Below are 21,708 nucleotides of genomic sequence, written 5' to 3'. Positions count from 1 at the left end.
CGTAGTCTCAGTTTTCGCCCAAACTTATAATGATCAACCGCTAGGTTAAAATCATCATGTCTGGAAGTTGGTACAAAGGATAGACCTAAAGACAAAAGTGAGGTCTCCCCTTTGGTCAGAACATGATCCGATAGATTAAATATACTGTCTAATCCTTCTTCCTCCTCGCTCTTCTTTTTGAAGCTGCCCCTCCTTGGGTGGGGTCTTCTAGATCTTCTGGGTCTCTTGTAGGGGGTACTCGCGTGTTCCTCCCTAAAAAACCGCTCGGTGGTCAAGCTCCCCTAGCTTCAGAGTCTGAGGCTGAATGCGAGGTTGAAGAATCACTGCTTTGTTGAGATCTATTATAATGGGGCCTATTTTGTCTAAAGCGTCTTATGCCTGATCCACCTGTTAACCACCTATAAACTTGATGGGTGGCATAATCCTGATTGACAGTCTGCAATTTTTTTCTCTTGAAGGTCACCAGTTGATCTCTAAAGGCATCCAACTGGGATTGCAGTTTGTCACACCAGGAATCAGATTTATCAGACTTAAGGGTCTGTTGATAATTCTTTTCAAATATCTCAATTTCTTCCCTGATTTTAACCAATTCTATCCCCACCTCCTCAATAACCAGTAGGATAAGGTCGAGCGAGCATTTATTTAATACTCCACACCATTTACTGCAAAATGCTGCATTAGTTCTACCAATGGTAGGAGTATTGCTCACCCGAAATCCACGTGGTATGCGTTTTGACCGATGGTATTTGGAGAGGAATTGACCGTGAAGTGTGAGTTCAACCTCCCTGCGCTTCAAACGTAATACCTTGTGAAATAAATCAATTGGTTTTTCTACTGGTAAACTGGTAAACTCAAAGTGATGAAAATACACTTTTTCGGCATCATCATCTGTTAATGATACTAACTGGCTTTCCACTGCAAATAGTAAACCCTCATCAAAACCTGCAGATCCAGACTGAGACATCGCTTCAAACACTGTATGCAATCCACATATACTATCTACTAAATCAAGACCTGAGCCGAGTGTTAATATCACCCCAGACAAAACCCCAACAAGCTATGGGACGGTACCAAACCTACTTGCCCGATGCACCAAATACAGAAAAAGACAAAAACATTTTTAATTTATAATGTATATTAAAAGGTATTCATGGGGGAATACCAACTGCATGGGACCAGAGATTACTGGCCACAGATGTCCAGAAGAATTCTGATCAGACTAGCGTCCCAGATACTATAGACGATGGGTGGCTAACCAGGAGATGATTCATATTCATAAACCACATCCTTAAATAAATCCAACAGACGGTAGCACTCACATCTTCATGATAAGCAAACGCTGGGGTGTCCACTCGAATACCACGGAATCCAAATTTGTAGATAAAAATCAGAGGGGGCACTCTCCAGACTTTTTGATATAAACAACTGTTCATTTATTTGTGATATACTTTACATGATCAGCATAATGGCAAGAATTTCCTCAAGCGCTTTCGGCCCAGCAAGGGCCTTCCTCAGGAGGCACTGCACATCTATCACAGCTTCCAACAAACAAGAGCAGAAATTCAGACATCCAGCAATAACGCTGGTCCTGCCTGACTGGCTCTAAATACCCTCACCACTTAAAAAACGGCGCCAAAAGTATTATGATGTCATCAAACAGGGACAAATAATTTTCCTTAATAGATTACCACATATTCAAAGAATATAGAACACCACAACGGTCCCCATCCGAGAGCACAAGTAGCTAGAATCCTATTAGGCAAGTAAGAGACAATGGGGCCGCAGCAACCCATCTCTAACACCCGCCGCGGAGCACTTCCGGTCCGTGGAACGCAAACGTCACCCTGCCGAAAGCGCTTGAGGAAATTCTTGCCATTATGCTGATCATGTAAAGTATATCACAAATAAATGAACAGTTGTTTATATCAAAAAGTCTGGAGAGTGCCCCCTCTGATTTTTATCTACAGATTTGGATACCGTGGTATTCGAGTGGACACCCCAGCGTTTGCTTATCATGAAGATGTGAGTGCTACCGTCTGTTGGATTTGTATATATATATCCCCTTGATGAAGTCCTTTGCCATAGGACGAAACGCGTTGGGATTGGGACTTGCTGCTTAACCCTGAACTTCCCAGAGTGGACAGATAAGCTGTTTTTATTCTATTATCCTTGTCATCAGAACTGAAGACGTGTAAAGAGATAAGTTATACTTTGTAATTCTACACTTTCTCACGTTCCACAGGGTGATTTATCACCTTTCGCTCTAAACACCATTAGGCGCTCCTTTGCACTTCATTTTTGTATATCTTCAACCCACCTCTGGGCAGGAGCTGCCACCCACTAAGAGTTGGGGGTTGTTTTAATATTATTAGAGCCACATATTCATTATACACCATTGTTTATATTAGGATCGTCCTAGGCGCTATTCTCTATTTTTTCCATATATATATATATATATATATATATATACTTGTGTGGGTTTGGCACGCCAAAAGCAAAAATGTAGCTGCGCCGGTGCCTCCATAATAAAGAGTATCTATAGGTAAAGATGCGGCACTCGTAGCATTCTTACAGCACACAATGAATCCGACACGGACTTTACGGACTACCTCATGAAGCTGATTGAGAGAATGCCAAGACTGTGCAAAGCTGTCATCAAAGCAAAAGGAGGCTACTTTGAGGAATCTAAAATATAAAACATATTCTGATTTGTTTAACACTTTTTTGTTTACAACATAATTCCATATGTGTTCTTTCATAGTTTTGATGTCTTCAGTATTAATCTACAATGTAGAAAATAATTAAAATAAATAAAAACCATTGAATGAGAAGGTGTGTCCAAACTTTTGACTGGTACTGTGTATATATATATATATATATATATATATATATATATATATGTGCGGCTGGCACTTTTCATGTTTTGTGTTTTGGTTTTGGTTCTAATTCCACTTTTGTGTTTTGGTTTTGGCTTGGTTTTGCCAAAACCACCCTTTCGTGTTTTGGTTTTGGATCTGGATGATTTTTGAAAAAAACATAAAAATGGCTTAAATCACAGAATTTTGGGGTAATTTTAATCCTACAGTATTATTAACCTCAATAACATTCATTTCCACTCATTTCCAGTCTATTCTGAACACCTCACACGTCACAATATTATTTTTGGGCCAAAAGGTTGCACTGAGGTGGCTGTATGACTAAGCTAAACGACACAAGTGTGCGGCACAAACACCTGGCCCATCTAGGAGTGTCAATGCAGAATCAGACAGGAGGGTAGATATAAAAAAGGCCCCAAACAGCACATGATGCAAAGAAGAAAAAGAGGTGCACCGAGGCTGCTGTATGACTAAGTCAAGCAATACAAGTGTGCATGCGGCACAAACACCTGGCCCATCTAGGAGTGGCACTGCAGTGGCAGACAGGAGGGCAGATATCCAAAAACAGGCCCCAAACAGCACATGATGCAAAGAAGAAAAAGAGGTGCACTGAGGTTGCTGTATGATTAAGCTAAGCGACCCAACCACCTGGCACATCTAGTAGTGTCACACATTAGCTGAATGTCGAAAGTGGGCCACAATTGTTCGGTCCACTGACAGCATCTCCTGCACGCCACTGTCATTTTTCAAAAATTCTGCAATTGGTGGACTTATACGGCAATACCCCAGGACTAATACAGCAGTACCCCTGGACTCATACGGCAGTGTCAGACAGGATGGCACTTTTCAAAAACCAGGCCCCAAACAGCACTTTATCCAAAGATGTCGAAGGGGTGCAATGAGGTAGCTGTATGACTAAGCCAATCGACACAAACAATTCCCACTGGAATTATACGTCTAAATCACTGGAATTAAATGGCAAAATCACTGGAATTATACGTCGAAATCACTGGATTTATACTGCAAAATCACTAGAATTATACTGCAAAATCACTGGAATTATTCATCCAAATCACTAGAATTATACTACAAAATCACTGGAATTATACTGCAAAATTACTGGAATTATACGTCCTAATCACTGGAATTAAATGGCAAAATCACTGGAATCATACGTCCAAATCACTGGAATGAAATGGAAAAATCACTGGAATTATACTGCAAAATCACTGGAATTATACGTCCAAATCACTGGAATTAAATGGCAAAATGGAGGTTGAGGGCTTCCATCGTTATGTGAAGCTGAACCACTAGTCAAGAATATAGGCCAGGGCCTTAGCCGTTCCTTGCTACTCCGTGTCGTAAATGGCATATTGGCAAGTTTACATTTCTCCTCAGACCTTTTAAATTTCTTTTTTGGGGTCTTTTTACTGAACTTTGGCTTTTTGGATTTTACATGCACTCTACTATCACATTGGGCATCGGCCTTGGCAGACGACGTTGATGGCATTTAATCGTCTATGTCATGGCTAGTGGCAGCAGCTTCAGCACTAGGAGGAAGTGTAGATAAAAGACAAAAACATATACACTTTGCGCACCCTGTTGACAAAAAGTCTGCAGGATTGAAATGTGGATCTCACCCATCCACAAATCTATAGGACAGAAAAAAGAAGGATTCCTGCGCACTTTTCCAAAGGTATTTCAAATTAATAGTCTTAATTGTAGTCACTTAATATATTATATAGTTCAGAATAGGAAAACCTGTTCAGTATATCCAATCTGATATTCAATATTCACAGTCTCTCCTTTCACAAAGAAAATTAATCTGGTTCCTTCAGTTTAAATGAGGTATCCGCACGGTTCCCGTTCCACCTTTGTTGATATCAACCGCTTGTGGGTGAGGTTATGCAAAACAAAAATGGTGGAAAGCCCATAGTGCATACCATCAAAATTTATTTATTAAAAAGTATTAAAAAATGCCAAATACATGCGTACCACATATGACCTTCTGTGGAAGGCACAAATTAGAACATATAGAGGTTTTTATATAGCAAAAGCTCCCCCTATAGAGCTGTACCTCCTTTTGGTCCCAGGCAGTACCGGCAGTCCAAACACCAGGTGTATGCATGATGGTCTGTCCACCATTTTTGTTTTGCATAACCTCACCCACAAGCGGATGATATCAACAAAGGTGGAATAGGAACAGTGTGGATACCTCATTTAAACTGAAGGAACCAGATTAATTTTCTTCGTGAAAGGAGAGACTGTGAATATTGAAAATCAGATTGGATATACTGAACAGGTTTACCTATCCTGAACTATATAATATATTAAGTGACTACAATTAAGACTAGGAGGAAGTGGTTCTTGATCTTTCCCTATTTTATCCTCCAAATTTTTGTTCTCCACTATTTTTCTGGAGTTATATAACACAATATGTGGCACAGGAGCACTGGACATATGGCAGCAGAGGATACCACTGTGACTGCCTGGTCACTGGAATGACTGATGGCTGATGCAGAGGACACTACCACTGGTCTGATGCAGGACAACACAGTCAGCAACACTGTAAGGGACTTGTTATTATTATACAGCAGCACTGGACATATGGCAGCAGAGGATACCACTGTGACTGCCTGGTCACTGGAATGACTGATGGCTGACGCACAGAACACTACCACTGGTCTGATGCAGGACGACACAGCAACACTGTAAGGGACTTGTTGTTATTATTATTATTATTATTATTATTATTATACGGCAGCAGTGGACTTATGGCTGCAGAGTATACCACTGTGACTGCCTGGTCACTGGAATGACTGATGGCTGATGCACAGGACACTACCACTGGTCTGATGCAGGACAACACAGCAACACTGTAAGAGACTTGTTGTTATTATTATTATACAGCAGTAGTGGACATATGGCTGCAGAGTATACCACTGTGACTGCCTGGTCACTGGAATGACTGATGGCTAATGCACAGGACACTACCACTGGTCTGATGCAGAACAACACAACAACACTGTAAGGGACTTATTATTATTATTATTATTATTATTATTATTATTATTATTATACAGCAGTAGTGGACATATGGCTGCAGAGTATACCACTGTGACTGCCTGGTCACTGGAATGACTGATGGCTGATGCACAGGACACTACCACTGGACTGATGCAGCACAATTCACCACCACTGAACTGATGCAGCACAACACAGCAGCAATGAACATATGGCACCAAGAGGACACAACCACTGTGACTGGACAAATACAGCACAAGACACGGACACTGGGAGAACGGAGACACGTCTTCTCTCTACACTATCCAATGCCGGAGTGAAAATGGCGGGGACATGCAGCTCCTTATATGGAATCCAAACCCCGCAAGAATCCAACAGCGGGATGATGACGTTTTGCCTCGTTATGGTTTCCGAGTCTCGGAGACTCGGATCCGGGCTCGAATGGTGAAGTCCGGTACGGTTCGGTTCTCTGTGAACCGAACCCGCTCATCTCATATATATATATATATATATATATATATATATGTATATATATATATAGAGAGAGAGAGAGAGAGAGAGAGAGAGAGAGAAATGTCCTTTTAGAGAGGGGTATGCTTCCTTCCACTCCCAATGGTAAAGAAACAGGCGGCACTCCAAGGGACTTGTGAAAACAATCTTTTATTCAAAACAGTGAATCAAATAAGTGGCATATTATGGCCAACATTTCAGCGCCGCGCAGGGCGTTTTTTCAAGGCAATATGCTGTGAAACAGGACAAATCAACATGACAGTGAAAACATACCTTTTAAATGTAACTGCCTCGTGTCACGCCATGGAGCTGCGGGAGCCGGCATCCAGCATGGTTTCCGGTGGGTGTGCCTGTTACGTCACCAGGAAGTGACATCACTGGTAACTAGGCAACCGCGGGCGTCCCAGCTTCCGCTGTCATCCCGCTAGTTCTGGCGGAAGAGAGCAGAAGTAAAATGATAAACGAAAACAATGTGAGAGTGATTGCTCAAATGGATACACATTTCTTTCAAAAAAAGCAGCGCTGTGATAAATACAGTGGGGCTGTGTTGTGTCTCAAGTGATTATGTGAAATAGCGAGTGCCCAGGCGCTGAATGGTGAAAGAAATGTGAGTGATAAAAAAACTGTTAAAATCAATTGCACCAGCAATTTCACTGACCGTAGAAAAATGAATGATTCATGCCAATACATAGTAATAATGGCCATACACAATGGTATTAATGTACTAAACAACTTGTGAATGTCTGAAACAAAAAGATAACTTGGGAAATGTTATGGCAACTAATATCAAGAGTATGCGTGTGTGCATATATAAACACACACTAAAGGTGGCTGTCAGACAGCTACCCCGTGTATTTTGGAGAAGTGTCTGACAACACTGACGTGATTGTACATGACTGGCACCCCACGTGATTGAGAGCAGGCTATCTATCTACCTGAATGATAACGTATACTCAAACATTAATATCTCTATTGAGGCTGCATGTAATAGACCATGTCTAATAAAAATGTGTCCCAGATGACACACAGTCCCATGAATAGTCTCCAGGGTTTCACAGAAAAACGTACCAAGCAATATGCTCGTTCAGTCCATTCGGTGCCAATGTGGACAGGCGATGGATCCATTCAATTTCTCTTTGTGCCAGTGCTTTGGCTCGATCGACGCCTCTGGTGTATGGTGGAATATGGTCTACTATCATATGTCGCAGGTGGCACAAAAGGAGTTTTTCCTTTTTGAAATGACGAGACACCGGTTGGTCGTTAGGTTTGCCCTCAAGGGCTGCCTTAATGGCAGACCGATGTAGGGCCATTCTCTCCCGGAATGTGCGTGTAGTTTGCCCCACATATAGCAGGCCACATGGACAGGAGATGACGTAAATCACAAATTGTGAAGTGCAAGTAACATAATGTCTGATTCTGTACTCCTTCTTGGTTTTAGGGTGAATGAAGGTAGTGCCTGTATCCATGTGTTTGCAGGTGGTACACGATAGACACCGATGGCAGCCTGGTGTCAACGAGATCGACTTTGTTTGAGTAACATCGGTTTTGACGAGCATGACCCGTAGGTTTCTTCCTCTCCTAAAGCAAGGCATAATAGCTGTATTGTGAAAACATGGTAGAGATGGATCCGTGTTTACAATGGGCCACAATGCCCGTGTTGCCCTCGTGATAACTGAACTGGAAGTGGAATATTGGGTGATGAACGGCATCTTTTTGTTGGACTGTGGTTTCAAGGAACCAAAAAGCTGATTTCTTGGAATGGTCAGCACTTCTTGCTTAATGCATGCCAACTGACGTCGGTCATACCCTCTCTGTTGGAATTTAAGAATTACCTGATCCAAAGCTGCATCAAGCTGTTCTCCGTCGCTTGTGATCCGTGCCACTCGCAGCATCTGGGATCTAGGGAGACCTCTCTTGAGTGCCGGAGGGTGAAAGCTGTTGTTCATTAGTAAGCTGTTGCGGTCGGTTGGTTTATGATACACCGATGTGACGATGGCTTCCTACCGGATGTCGATTTGTACGTCCAAAAAATGAATTGATGTATAACTAGATTCGATGGTCAATTTGATAGGGGTATTGCTGTTATTGATGTCCCTATGTAAATCTGATAATTCAGAAGGGCTCCCCGTCCACAAGAGTAGGAGGTCATCGATGTAACGTTTATACAGAAGGATCTTTGCTTGTGTAGTTCGGAGCCGAAAAATTGACGTTCCAAAGCAAACAAATACACGTTTGCGTAGCTGGGTGCCACATTAGATCCCATTGCACAACCAGTGAGTTGCACAAAATACTCTCCATTGTGTATGAAATAGTTGTGCGTCAGTGTATATTCAAGGAGTTTCAAAAAGAAAGGGATATTTAGTGCACAAAAATTCTCGGCTTCCAAAAACTGTCACATGGCTAAAAGGCCTTGGTCGTGTGGTATGACCGTGTATAAGCTTTGTATGTCCATCGAACATAAGATGGTATTCTTAGGCACTCTTGTTATGGCTTGTAATGTTAATAGCAGCTGGGTGGTATCTTTAAGATAGGTCTCTTGCTTAATCACCAGTGGTTGTATGAGTTGATCTAAGAACTTGGCAATTGGTTGGGTCAACGACCCTCTTGCGGACGTAATAGGACGTCCCGGTGGATGTAGACGGTCCTTATGGACTTTGGGTACCGTGTAAAGAACTGGAACAATCGGATGGTTTTGCGTGAGTGCTGATGCTGTTTTGGTTTTGATGTGTCCATCCAGCACTGCTTGTTTGAGCATGTTGTCAATTATCATTTTGAATTGCATGGTGGGATTATGTCGTAATTTTTTGTATGTGGAAATGTCCGCTAATTGTCAGTCAATTTCCTTTATATAGACCATCCTGTCTTGAATGACGATTGCTCCCCCTTTGTCCGCCGGTTGTATTGTGATATCATCGTACGAAGCTAGATCTTTAATGGCTTGTTGTTCTAGCTTAGTGGTGTTACGGTACATCCCTGGTGCTGCTTGATCGTATTTTCTAATTGATGTATCAAGTAGCCTGGAGAATGACTTGATAGCTGCATTATTAGATTGGGGGTCAAACGTCGATTTAGACGGAATCCTCACTGGTTGTTCCTGCTCAACAGCTACAGGCTGGTGCTGGAAAAATTCTTTAAGACGCAAAGCTCTAGAGAAACAGTGCTGTTCAACGGTCCATTTAAAATCATCATGGGGGTTGGTGGGAATGAAGGAAAGACCTTTTCTGAGAACCTGTTCCTCAGAGTCCGTCAACACTCTTGACGATAGGTTAAATATTAGTTCCGCTTTCTGCTCTTGGTTACAAGAGGTGGTTTTCCAGATTCTTTGATTTTGTCCCCCTCGCCTGGATGACCTTGGCCTCCTGGTTTGGGTCGTACCTTCGTAGTTGCCCCTAAAGGGGTCTGCTTTGGGGATTTGGATCCATCAGAATCATGACACAATGAAAATCGCTGTCAGAGTTGGAAGAGTGCGTCCGTCTCATTGAGCGGGCTCGTCTATCCCTCCATGTTTGGCATTGTCTTCTCCCGCCTGAAAGGGAGGATTCTGGCATGCCGTGTAGCCATTGATAAACGTGATTGTCTTCATAGTCAGTGTTGACTGTCTGAAGTTTGGATCTCTTGAAGGCAATAAGATCGCGTTTGTAATTGTCAAGTTGTGTTTTTAGTTTGTCCCACGTGCTGGCATATTGGATGTCATTCAAAACAGATTGCTGATTGACTGAATACTGCGTGATGTTAGCTCTGTATTTTTTAAGTTCTTTACCTGCTTCCTCAATAACGAGGAGCATAAGGTCCATGCTGCACTTGTTAATGACGGATATCCATCGATGGCAAAATTCAGAGTTATTCTTGCCAATGGTGGGAACGTTTTTAACTCGAAACCCCCTGGGTATCCGTTTTGCCCGGAAATAGTCTGATAGAGAAGTACCATGTAATAAGAAGTCGACCTCCTTTTTCTTTAAATGTAACAGTGTATGATAAATTTCGTCTACTGTAGTGTTGTCTTCATTTGTTATAGAATCATCCGTAAATAGAATGGCTGCTGTCTCAGAGTCCGTGAATGCCAGTACATCGTCAATTGCCATAGATTTACTTGGTGCAGACATCTGTCTAGACGATCTGACTGTATTCATGCTGATGTGTTCGGGGTTAACCGAACACACTGAGATGTTATTTATGATCCGTATCTTTAAAATGTCACAATGCTATTCAGCGTTTGCTGAATAGAGGGATCAACGTAATTTGCGAATCCAATAAAGCTTGTAAGCAAAATATTTGGGTGCCGTACCACTGGGGACCGTATGCACAGTCCTAACAATACAAAGGTTGGAATGGTCGGCACTGCCTGTATAAGTTTGCAACTGCCCCGGTGCCTTCCTTTTGAAGAAATGCAGAGAAAGAAATGTCCTTTAAGAGAGGGGTATGCTTCCATCCACTCCCAATGGTAAAGGAACAAGCGGCACTCCAAGGGACTTGTGAAAACAATCTTGTATTCAAAACAGTGAATCAAATAAGTGGCATATTATATTATGGCCAACGTTACAGCGCCGCGCAGGGCGCTTTTTTCAAGGCAATATGCTGTGAAACAGGACAAAACAACATGACAGTGAAAACATACCTTTTAAATGTAACTGCCTCGTGTCACGCCATGGAGCTGCGGGAGCCGGCGTCCAGCAGGGTTTCCGGTGGACCAAAGGATCAACAAAAGCAAGTAAAGCAAAGAAGACAACCTGATTTTTAACCTATCATCACGTCCTCTGACCGCTACCGAGATGTCTGTTCTTAACAAAGGACTTTCCTTTGTACCCACCAATTTCCATAATCCATTTGAATGGCAAACCGATTTACACCAGATGAACCGTAAGTTGAGATTGAAAGAGTTTTTTCAAAATAACAAAATGGATGAGGATCGAGAACCTAGACATCAAATTATACAGAAATATACTACCTCTACATTCGACCCTTCATCTTCTAACCCATCTCTCAAAACCTATAGTCGTCTCATGAATGATTCTGTGAGTCGTTTTATAGCCACGCCAGGCAGAATACACCAAAACCTGACATTTGAACAAAGAGGTGCACTGAAAACATTAAGTGAGGACACATCAATTATTATACGACCAGCGGACAAAGGTGGTAGTGTGGTGATACAGGATCGATCTCAATACATCAGTGAGGTGATGCGACAATTGTCATGTACTCTCACATACACCAAAATGGCCCGGGACTCTACAGAGCAATTTCAGAAAGAACTGCTCCAGGTATTGGATCAGGCGGTTATGAATAAACAACTTGATGTTAAATTGAAAGAGGCTTTAATTCCAAAACACCCGATTATTCCATGCCTTTATACGCTGCCAAAGGTTCATAAGAGTCTGGACAATCCCCCAGGACGTCCGATCGTCTCAGCGGGATCTTTGTACCAACCGGTTGCTGAACTCTTGGACTCCTTATTACAGCCACACATCACCAAACGTCAAACGTATCTGAAAGATACATCTACGTTTTTGGAAAAAATTATGGTATTTGAGGATTTACCATCAGATACGTTATTATGCACCATGGATGTCTCCTCCTTATACACTTCTATCCCTCATGAAGCAGGCGTTAGGGCCATGGAGTCATTCATTTACAATTTGGAAGACGACTTCGACTTTGACAAACCGTTATTTTTACAATTACTCAGGTTAATTCTTACCAAAAATTATTTTTTATTTAATGGACGTTTTTACCTCCAGTTGGCCGGCTGTACCATGGGGAGTAGTGTGGCACCGGCATATGCCAACGTATTTATGTTCGAACAAGAACAACATCTGTTTTTTGATAATCTCACTTACTCGCATAATATACGCTGGTTCATTAGATACATAGATGATCTGTTTGTCTTATGGAATGGGAGTGGTGTGTCATTTGAATTAATGATGAATGACATCAATGCCACACCGGGTCCTATTAAGTTCACATACCTCTATAGCTCCAGTCATATTGATTATCTAGACGTTACAGTTCACTTGGAAGAGGGTAAATTGGCTACCACTGTTTTTTATAAAACCACCGATAGGAATTCGCTATTGGATGCAAGTAGCCACCATCCGCTTGCACTTAAGAGAGGTCTGCCTCGCTCACAGATGCTTCGAGTGGCGAGAATAACAAGTGAACATGCGTTATTGGACAATGCACTACAAGTAATAGTAGACAAGTTTGCGAAAAGGGGTTATAATATTAAAGATCTTGAATCTACTAAGACTAACATCATGAATATGGATAGAGACACTCTGTTTCAACAACGATCTAAATCTGAACGATCTCAGAATAAATTCATATGGTCCACTAGATATTCTACGGCTAGTCCCATTATACCCCGGGCCACCAAGGCATTATGGCCCATTGTCAAATCTGACAAATCATTAACTTGCTTTCAGGATACACAGGTGATGACTAGTTACAGACGGGGACATAATTTACGGGACTTTCTAGTCAAGACCGATATTACTGATCATTCTCCAAAAGTTGGTATTTTTGGCGTAAGTAAAAAACCTGGCAGTTATCGATGTTTATCCTACACCACTTGTACTGCCATGATACCAGGATCAGTTTGTCCACCCCTTAACAAAGAAGAAATTTAATATTTGACATGTCATCACTTGCACCACTCGTTTTATTATTTACTGCATTATTTGTCCATGCCAACTTCTGTATGTTGGCCTCTCTAGTCGAACTCTAAGAGAAAGGATGGTGCTACACCGTTCGAACATCAATCAAGCGTTATGTGGTAAAACCAATGATCAGCCGGTGTCTAGACATTTTTGTGCTAAAGCCCATGTTCTGTCGGACTTGAAATATCAGCTCATTGACCATGTTCCCCCTCTACATCGGGGAGGAGATAGAATACTAGCCTTGCATAGATTAGAAGCAAGATGGATTTTGAAGCTCAATTCATTGCAACCACATGGCTTAAATGAAAAAATAAATTGGAATTCCCTCCGTTCCAATTGACTGTTACATGGATATTTATAATTTATATATCATGTATTATTCGTTCTCTGCCTTTGCGGTTACTCGGATTGCGCTAGTAATATTAGTTTTGATATGATACAGTCTTTCCATGTCCTTTCATGACATTTCTCCTTTTCCTTTATTTTTTATTTTTTGCTTGTTTGGTCAGGCTGTTGCCCTTCACAACGCTTTGATATGTTCACTTTGTGGATATATCTATATATTATATGTGTTAGTATTACACTATGGTTTCATCCGTGATGTAGTGTTTTATCATTTACATTTGTTTCCAATTAGCCTCTCCCTGCAAGGCCACTGTGATCTCAGCGGCGCTACAGCAAGCGGTGTGTGCGGGTTGCTATGACTACCGAGCATGGGGATGATGTCATCGGGACAGCGCTCGGAGTCCACCGGAAGCACCACGCCGATATGAAGCTGCACACGCCAGCATGGGGAGGTTATTTAGGTAAGTTTATTGGTGTGTATTTGGTATATGTCTGTTCTTTTTTCACAGCACTTGCATTAACCTGACGAAGGGACCCTGCGGGGCCCGAAATGCAGCATTGTTATCATGGCTAGTGCTATATGGTGATGTATATATACCTTGATTGAATGCTTACATAAACGCTTTTTCACCAAGTCCTGGAGTGCCATGCCTGTTCTGAATGGGGACTATTCTGAACTATTGTACACACACATATATATATATATATATATATATATATATACTGTAGATACATATACATGTATATACATATCAGGGACGTGCAGTCAGGGGAGGCAGTGCCTCCCCTGTTATTATTGAGTAAAATAATACAAGGAAGATACTTATGACATATTCTGTGTCATAAGTAACTTCGTAATATTATTTTAACCATTATAAGATATGGAAGTAGCAGGTTAGGAGGCACTGATAACAGTGCCTCCCGTTGTGAATGGGATGGAGGAGAAAGTGGGGGGCGTGGCCAAGCACTGGACTGTAAAAGCCCATAGAAAATCGACGAGGAAGCGGCACTAATAGAAGTGCCGCGACGATAGGGCTAGATGTGATTGGACAGCGGATCCAGGGCTGGATCCGCTGGTCCAATCACCTATAAGCTGAAAAATGAGTGCTCACTTTCCTGTGCGTGCCGCTTCCTTGTCAGGCACAGTCCCCCTCCTGCCGCATGTTCCCCCTCCTTCTCTGTCCGCGCCGGGCGCCGCTAAGAAGAGCCGCTGTCGCCGCTGAGCAGAGCCGCTGTCAGACCTGCTCAGCAGGAGCAGTTGGAGGGCGGAAATCAGTGAGCCAAGGTTCGTCCTACCACATGTTCCCCCTCCTTGTCTGTCCGCGCCGGGAGCTGCTGACAAGAGCCGCTGTCAGAGCTGCTCCCTCCGCCACACAGCTGGCGCATGTCCCCCTCCAGTGTTTGTATGTCTGCGTCGCTGACAAGAGCTGCTGTCAATGGCAAGTCCGCTGAGAAGAGCCGCTGTCAGTTTCAGACCTGGTCCCTCCGCCGGCAAGAGCAGCTGGAGGGCGCAAACAGATTCACTCCAGGTTCATCTCTCTCTCTCTCTTTCTCTCTCTCCCTCTCATTCCAAACTCCTAAACCTCCTGAGTGTATAGGTAAGTAAGTCTGCCAAAGAACAAATTGTGTGCCATCTCTCCTCTACAGGTACCCCAATTGGATTCTACTGGACAAGTGGACGTGACCGGCGTGGGATGTAGGTAAGTAATCTGTCTCTCATTTTTACAGGTACCGGCCCTGTTGGATTCTACTGGACAAGTGGACGTGACCGGCGTGGGATGTAGGTAAGTATGTGTGAGTGTGTGTGTTTTAATAAATTTTTACTGTCACGGTGTGTGTGTTGTGTTTTTATTTGGGTATTTTTGTTGTTGTAGAACTACAGGTACCAGCGGCCCCATTATTTCCCTGCATGCTGGTACTTGAGGTTCTCCAAGTACTAGCAAGCGGGGGAGGCTTGCTGGGCCTTGTAGTTCCACAACAAAAAACAATATTCTTTTTTTTACACACATGGCTATCAGCCTCCCATCCACCGCCCACCGATGGGGGGGACAGCCTCGGGCTTCACCCCTGGCCCTTGGGTGGCTGGAGGGGGGGACCCCTTGATTAAAGGGGTCCCCACTCCTCCAGGGAACCCTGGCCAGTGGTGACTAGTTGGGGGGGTAATGCCACGGCCGCAGGGACCAATATAAAAGTGTCCCCCGGCTGTGGCATTATGTCCCTGGCTAGTGGAGCCCGGTGCTGGTTTTAAAAATACGGGGGACCCCTACATCTTTTGTCCCCCGTATTTTTGGAACCAGGACCGGACTAAGAGCCTGGTGCTGGTTGTCTAAATACAGGGATTTAGTATTTAAACAACCAGGACCGGCTCAAAGAGCCCGAAGCTGGTTACACTTAGGAGGGGGGACCCACACGCATTTCTTTTTTAAAATTTTAACCAATTCATAGCCTTTTCCACAGATAAGCATGCACGGATCTCGCTGATTCGTGCATGACTATCACAACAAGCCAGCAAAAAGCAGGTCTATTTGAAAGCTCCATTTTTTTTACAAATTCTATGCTTTCGCGGCAGTGTTTGTTTTCTATTAACTTAATAACCCCGCATCCACGGTGCTATTAAGTTAATGGAAGCCCTGGACAACAAAATTGCATTCATGTCCTCCTCCCACCCCTTCCCAGTCCCAAACACTAATTTGTATTTTTTTCTCTATAAAAATGTACAATATATCACAAGTATAATGAGCAGGCAGGCAGCGGGCATTGGCGGCAGTGGCGGTAGGGGTCATCAGCAGGATTCATATTACAGTGTCAATGCCTTATCATTCAAAAGCACTCACAGTCTATAGAGAGCAGAGCGGCTGCTGTCTTGGATATCCTCTGACACAGGCGGGCTTGCACAGATCCTCAGCGGCACAGATCCTCAGACGGAGGGAAGGCTCGGTACGCAGCATTCTGCATAATGACACCACGCCATCGGCAACGCAACATGGACCAGAGCTTGTTACGGGGTAACGCGAGAGGGGGGAGGGGTAGATCCGGCGTGGGCAGGGGTGTTTTAGTGCACCTGTTACCAGCTTTTTATGTAATTTTGTGGCCATCTGGTGCACACCGTCTCAATAGCATCTATTCTTGGGGCCCCTCTGAGCCTTGGGGCCCGGTACGGGTGTCCCCTTTGACCTCCCCTATCGCCAAGCCTCGCGGGAAAACCTGAGTCGGGACTTAGACTCACTCAGAATTGTGAAGTTCAGATGGGCTTGGTTTTCTCAAAACCGGACCCACACATATCTATTAAATATACTGCCTTCTGCCTTCCATTCCACTATTAACTTACAGAAGGTATAAAGTTGTTTTCTCCTTCATTTCAAGAGTTTCACACCAATTTTCAGTTAATGCAATAGATAAAATTTTAAAACCAGCAATTGGGCAAATATGTTAAGACAATTGCACATTACTGTATCTATTTATATATTATATATTCCACAAGGGTTCCTGTGCTCTAAGCAAGTTTCCCCCCTTTTTCCTCCTTCTTTCATGTATTTATGTTTGTGATTTTTTTTTTCTCTAATGTTTAGTTGTTAGGAAAAAAACTGTCAGAGAAGAAAATATTTTTGCCTGTGGATTATTACAATATAAAAACATAAGTATAATTAGTTGGTTGCTTTTGTAATGAAAGCAAATGACATATTGATGAAACTATAACTTGTGTATACCTCATACTACCATTGGGCCTTTATCAGATGTGGTTATGGCAGCGACGCATGCTGCAAATGACTGATGTTTGGCAATTTGTTCATGCGCCGGACCAGAACTGTGCATGTACAGTATAGGTCTGCGATGTCGGATGCAGATCGGCAGTAGACTGTCTGTGACAGCCTGCTGCCATTGCGGTGTGGGGAGGGGAGTGAATCAGCCGCCATTTCCCAAAATCGAGACTTGTTGCCGCCATTGCGTGGAGGTACGAGACCAGATTTCCTGGCCTCTCTGTTGTTGCTGCTGCAGATGGCTGCATCTATGTAAGCAACAGCGATAGCAACTCAAATCACATCTGAATCAGGCAGTGCAAATTGCAATCATTATTGATTAGTGCAACTGCAATATCATTATTACAATAATATAATATACCTAATTTGTTTTTTATGTACTGTGTACCTCTCTGTGTTGTTGGATGCTATAATAAATCATGCAAATTCTCAATAGACAACAGCTACATGAATAACAGTGTCATGATCCTAGGTATACCCAAAACACAACAAAAATACAGTGGAAAAAATATTTTCCACTAAGAGTTTTACAAAATAGACGTGGCTTGATGCTATACAGTTGGTAGATTTGAAAATATTGAATTTCTGATTTGTAAAAATTTTTTTTTACTGTCATTTAATGTGTATTATTCAGTCAAAACACACACAATCAGTTAGTGTTGTTACTGTAAGACTAGAATAAAATATTACATACTGTAGGCTATACAAAATAAATAATGAAATAATTATGTTCTTTATTGCATGGTGTATTGAATTGCACTCTGCCATGGCTTTCTTTTGATTCTGCATGTGTTGTATCCTTTTGCTCTCCACTTTTACAAACAGTTTTAAAAAAATGCTTTCATTGTGATAATAGTTTTCACATGTTTCTCTTGAAGCCATACAGTATGTTACATGCATAAAATCTATTATGGAAGTAACAGAAATAATTTCTAAATTGAATCCTTAAAAAAGCCACAAGTTATATTTTTATTCAGTCTCTGTTACTGTATTCTCCGTTATTGAATTACAATAGTAGTTTGAGAAACGGCATTCTCTGCGCTGGCTGATGAGAAGCTTTCTTTTTCCATGACCTATTCGCACTTCCTGGGTTCTGTGAATAAAATTGGCATTGATTAAATTCTGTTTAAGCTGAAGTTCTCCATTAAAACAGTTCACCAAATGGGAAAAGATCATGCATAATAATAGACGGGTGTAGTACGGTCTGCCGGCGGTCAGGCTCCCGGCGACCAGCATACTGGCGCCGGGAGCCCGACCGCCAGCTTACCGACAGTGTGGCGAGCGCAAATGAGCCCCTTGCGGGCTCGCTGCACTTGCCACGCTGCGGGCACGGTGGCGCGCTACGCGCGCCACACTATTTTATTCTCCCTCCAGGGGGGTCATGGACCCCCACGAGGGAGAATAAGTGTCGGTATGCCAGCGCCGTTATACTGTGCGCCGGGATCCCGACAGCCGGCATACTGAAGATTACCCATAATAGACTACTTGCTTGCTTTGGCTGGCATCCAATTAACTGCGGTAATTTACCACAGCTAATGGATCCTGCCAGGGTTATCCAATTAGCCCTGTAAGCCGGCATTTACCGGGGATAATGTTTTGGGTGCCCAAATTTACAGATCATATATTCATAGTATTTATATTATATTTTACACCCATTAAAATGGTTTCACTTATATCTCTGATGGAATACTTAGTAGTATGGATACATTTGGGTCTCTTGGTTGATTTTGATTGACTTAGCCTGTCCTAGTAGCCTAAGTCAAAATACTGCTTATTTATCATTTTTGTTTCCCCTACCTAGTACAACTTTGTATTGGTAATAAATGACATATGTTATTTTTGTAAATGTATTAATTATTTATCTTGCACCTTTATTTCAGGCTTTTACCAGAACTGAGCAAACTTTGAAAACAGTATAAAAAAAGAACACATTTAAAATTTGTTTGGTATTATCAGATGTTTGCATCTTCTAAGCATCATGCAAATCAATGTTCACTTTTGTATTAAGTTTCTCTGCATTAACAATCCTGGTAAATGTGTTGTTTCCAAAGCTAAAGGTTGTAATGTCTTTCATTTAATGGGAACTACACATAACAATCATCTTTAATAAAGATAAACAAACAATAACTTGTACTGCACTGTCTTGATCAGTCATAAAATTATAATTACCTTTATTTACTTCCATCAGTGCTTTAAAAATGCTAAATGTAAATAATGTATTTTTTTAAAGCTTTGAGTTTACATGTTCCTGTTAATATGCGATGTGGCTTGCAAGTGAAGGTTGTAATCCCAGGAAAGTGTATTGGCATTTCTGATCCTGGCTTAGATTGCATTTGAATAGATTTTGTGTAAGGCTTGTCCAACTTAATAATTGAGGGCTGGAATGCATTCAGAAATTGAGGATTTCAGCAATTATGAGGCAGTCAGCTACAAAATAAATCATAAAGAGCTTGCATGGGCCTTGGAATCTTGTCCTGTGCCAGGTCTTTGAGAGTAAGGCTGGGTAAACACCAGGCCAACTTCTCCACTGACCCACCATTGCGTAGACAGCCGCTAAATAGGTAAGCTATTCATACTTACCATTCAGTCACCCAATATGTTGGGTCAGCCAGTGTATGGGGCGGCCGGTGGGTCGCCCGTACACACATGCAGATGCACCGATATATCTTGAGGTATTTTGGCATCGGCTGTGCTATCTGTCTGTCTATCTGTATATTTATATATATCTATATACTGTATCTACCTATCTACATTTATATCTGTATATTAATAGCAATATCTACCTATTCCTATCTCTTTCTGTACATGTCTCTCTCTCTCCCCCCCTCTCTCTCTCTCTCTATATATATATATATATATATATATATATACACACACACATAAATATATATATATATATATATATATATGCTACCAGGAAAAAGGCGGCACTCAGAGACTTGCACAAGTAGTGAAAAAAGCATCCATGCAGGGATGCTGTTTTAATTTGTGTTACGTTTCGGGGACGTATCCCCTTCCTCAGACAGTGATACAGTGCATCGATACAAGTATAAATACATAAATCAATTAATGCCACTTACCCCCCTTCCATGACTCCCAGCTGCGTGCATCACGGTGTTCCGAACCTCCCCCATCCCACACTTCCGGTCTCTGCGTCACAGCAGGTCAGGAAGTGACGTACATGGGCCGGTCGGTTGCCATGACGACGCGCCGTGAGCTGTCACATAGAGAGCAAAGAAACATAAACAATAAATGAATTTAAAACATCTAGATACTAGATAAATTTACTACACATTAAAAGACAACAACAATTCTGTGACATGCTTTAAAAAAACAGACATACATACAAATTGCGCTAAACATAAGCTAGAGTATGCCTGATAAGCAAAACAATATAACAATAAAACGTGCGATGTGCTAGTACGATACATACACTGGACAGTGTGGCACCCAAACCTGGGATGTGACCAAATGTCACACAAAGATTTTTTCTATATATACTTTCTTTCACCTTATAAGTATTTACTAAAGTTTAGAGCAGTTACCGGCATATATCGCACCCTTGCCTGTAGCAAAACAACCTTTCACATAGGCAGTGGCGCACCCATGGGGGGTTTCCGAGTACCCAGAAACCCCCCTCCACTAAAAAAAAAAATAATTTTTTTTTTTTTTTTTTTTTAGCTACATGAGTATTATTAATGACTGTCTAGCGTCCTCTGCAGCCTGCTGTATTCCTGGTGGCACTTACAAGTGCAATAAAAGTTTACTTTATTTTAATTATAGCACATATTTATCCATGTGCCTACATATATACACATGTATATACATACATACATACATATAAACACACACACACACACACACACATATGATATATATATACATGTGTATATATATGTGTACTGTATGTGTGTGTATATATATATATATATATATATGTATGCATGTTTAATATGCTATGTATATGTGTATATGGGTTCACTACGATCTCCCGGCGGCCGGCCTCCCGGCGACCAGCATACCGGCGCCTGGAGGCCGGCCGCCGGCTTACCAACAGTGTGGCGAGCGCAAATGAGCCCCTTGCGGGCTCGCTGCGCTCGCCACGCTACGCGCGCCACACTATTCTATTCTCCCTCCAGGGGGGTCGTGGACCCCCACGAGGGAGAATAAGTGTCGGTATGCCGGCGGTCAGGCTCCCGGCGCCGGTATGCTGGTCGCCGGGAGCCCGACCGCCGGCATACTGAAGACCACCCGTGTATATGTATGTGTGTGTGTGTATGTATGTATATATATATATGTGTGTGTAGATTATATATATATATATATATATATATATATATATATACACACACACACACACTAGTTTTACGGACCCAGCATATACTGGGTCACCTAAGTCCCCACCCCTGTGATTGGCTCCGCCCAGTTCTGGAAACCCCCCCATGCAAATCCTGCGTTTGCCACTGATAGGCCCCTATAGGGGAGCTGTTAAATACATGCTATGACTGTGCCTTCTGCTGAAATGGTAAACTGATCATGACT

General features: G+C 42.3%; 1 long non-coding RNA gene across 1 annotated transcript in view; it reads left to right on the top strand.

The window, feature by feature from the left end:
• Window positions 1–19,127, top strand: part of LOC134935332 (uncharacterized) — a 64,655-nt gene extending 45,528 nt beyond the window's left edge. The window contains exons 2-3 of the long non-coding RNA XR_010180061.1: window positions 13,701–13,869; window positions 19,047–19,127. This is a non-coding gene — a long non-coding RNA (uncharacterized LOC134935332). The remainder of the gene's footprint in view (window positions 1–13,700; window positions 13,870–19,046) is intronic.
• Window positions 19,128–21,708: the final 2,581 nt, after the last annotated feature.

This window comes from Pseudophryne corroboree, chromosome 6, assembly GCF_028390025.1.
Source record: "Pseudophryne corroboree isolate aPseCor3 chromosome 6, aPseCor3.hap2, whole genome shotgun sequence".
In the NCBI taxonomy this organism is placed as follows: Eukaryota; Metazoa; Chordata; class Amphibia; order Anura; family Myobatrachidae; genus Pseudophryne; species Pseudophryne corroboree.
Note: the sequence above shows the minus strand (reverse complement) of the source record. Positions and strands in the feature narration are given on the sequence as shown.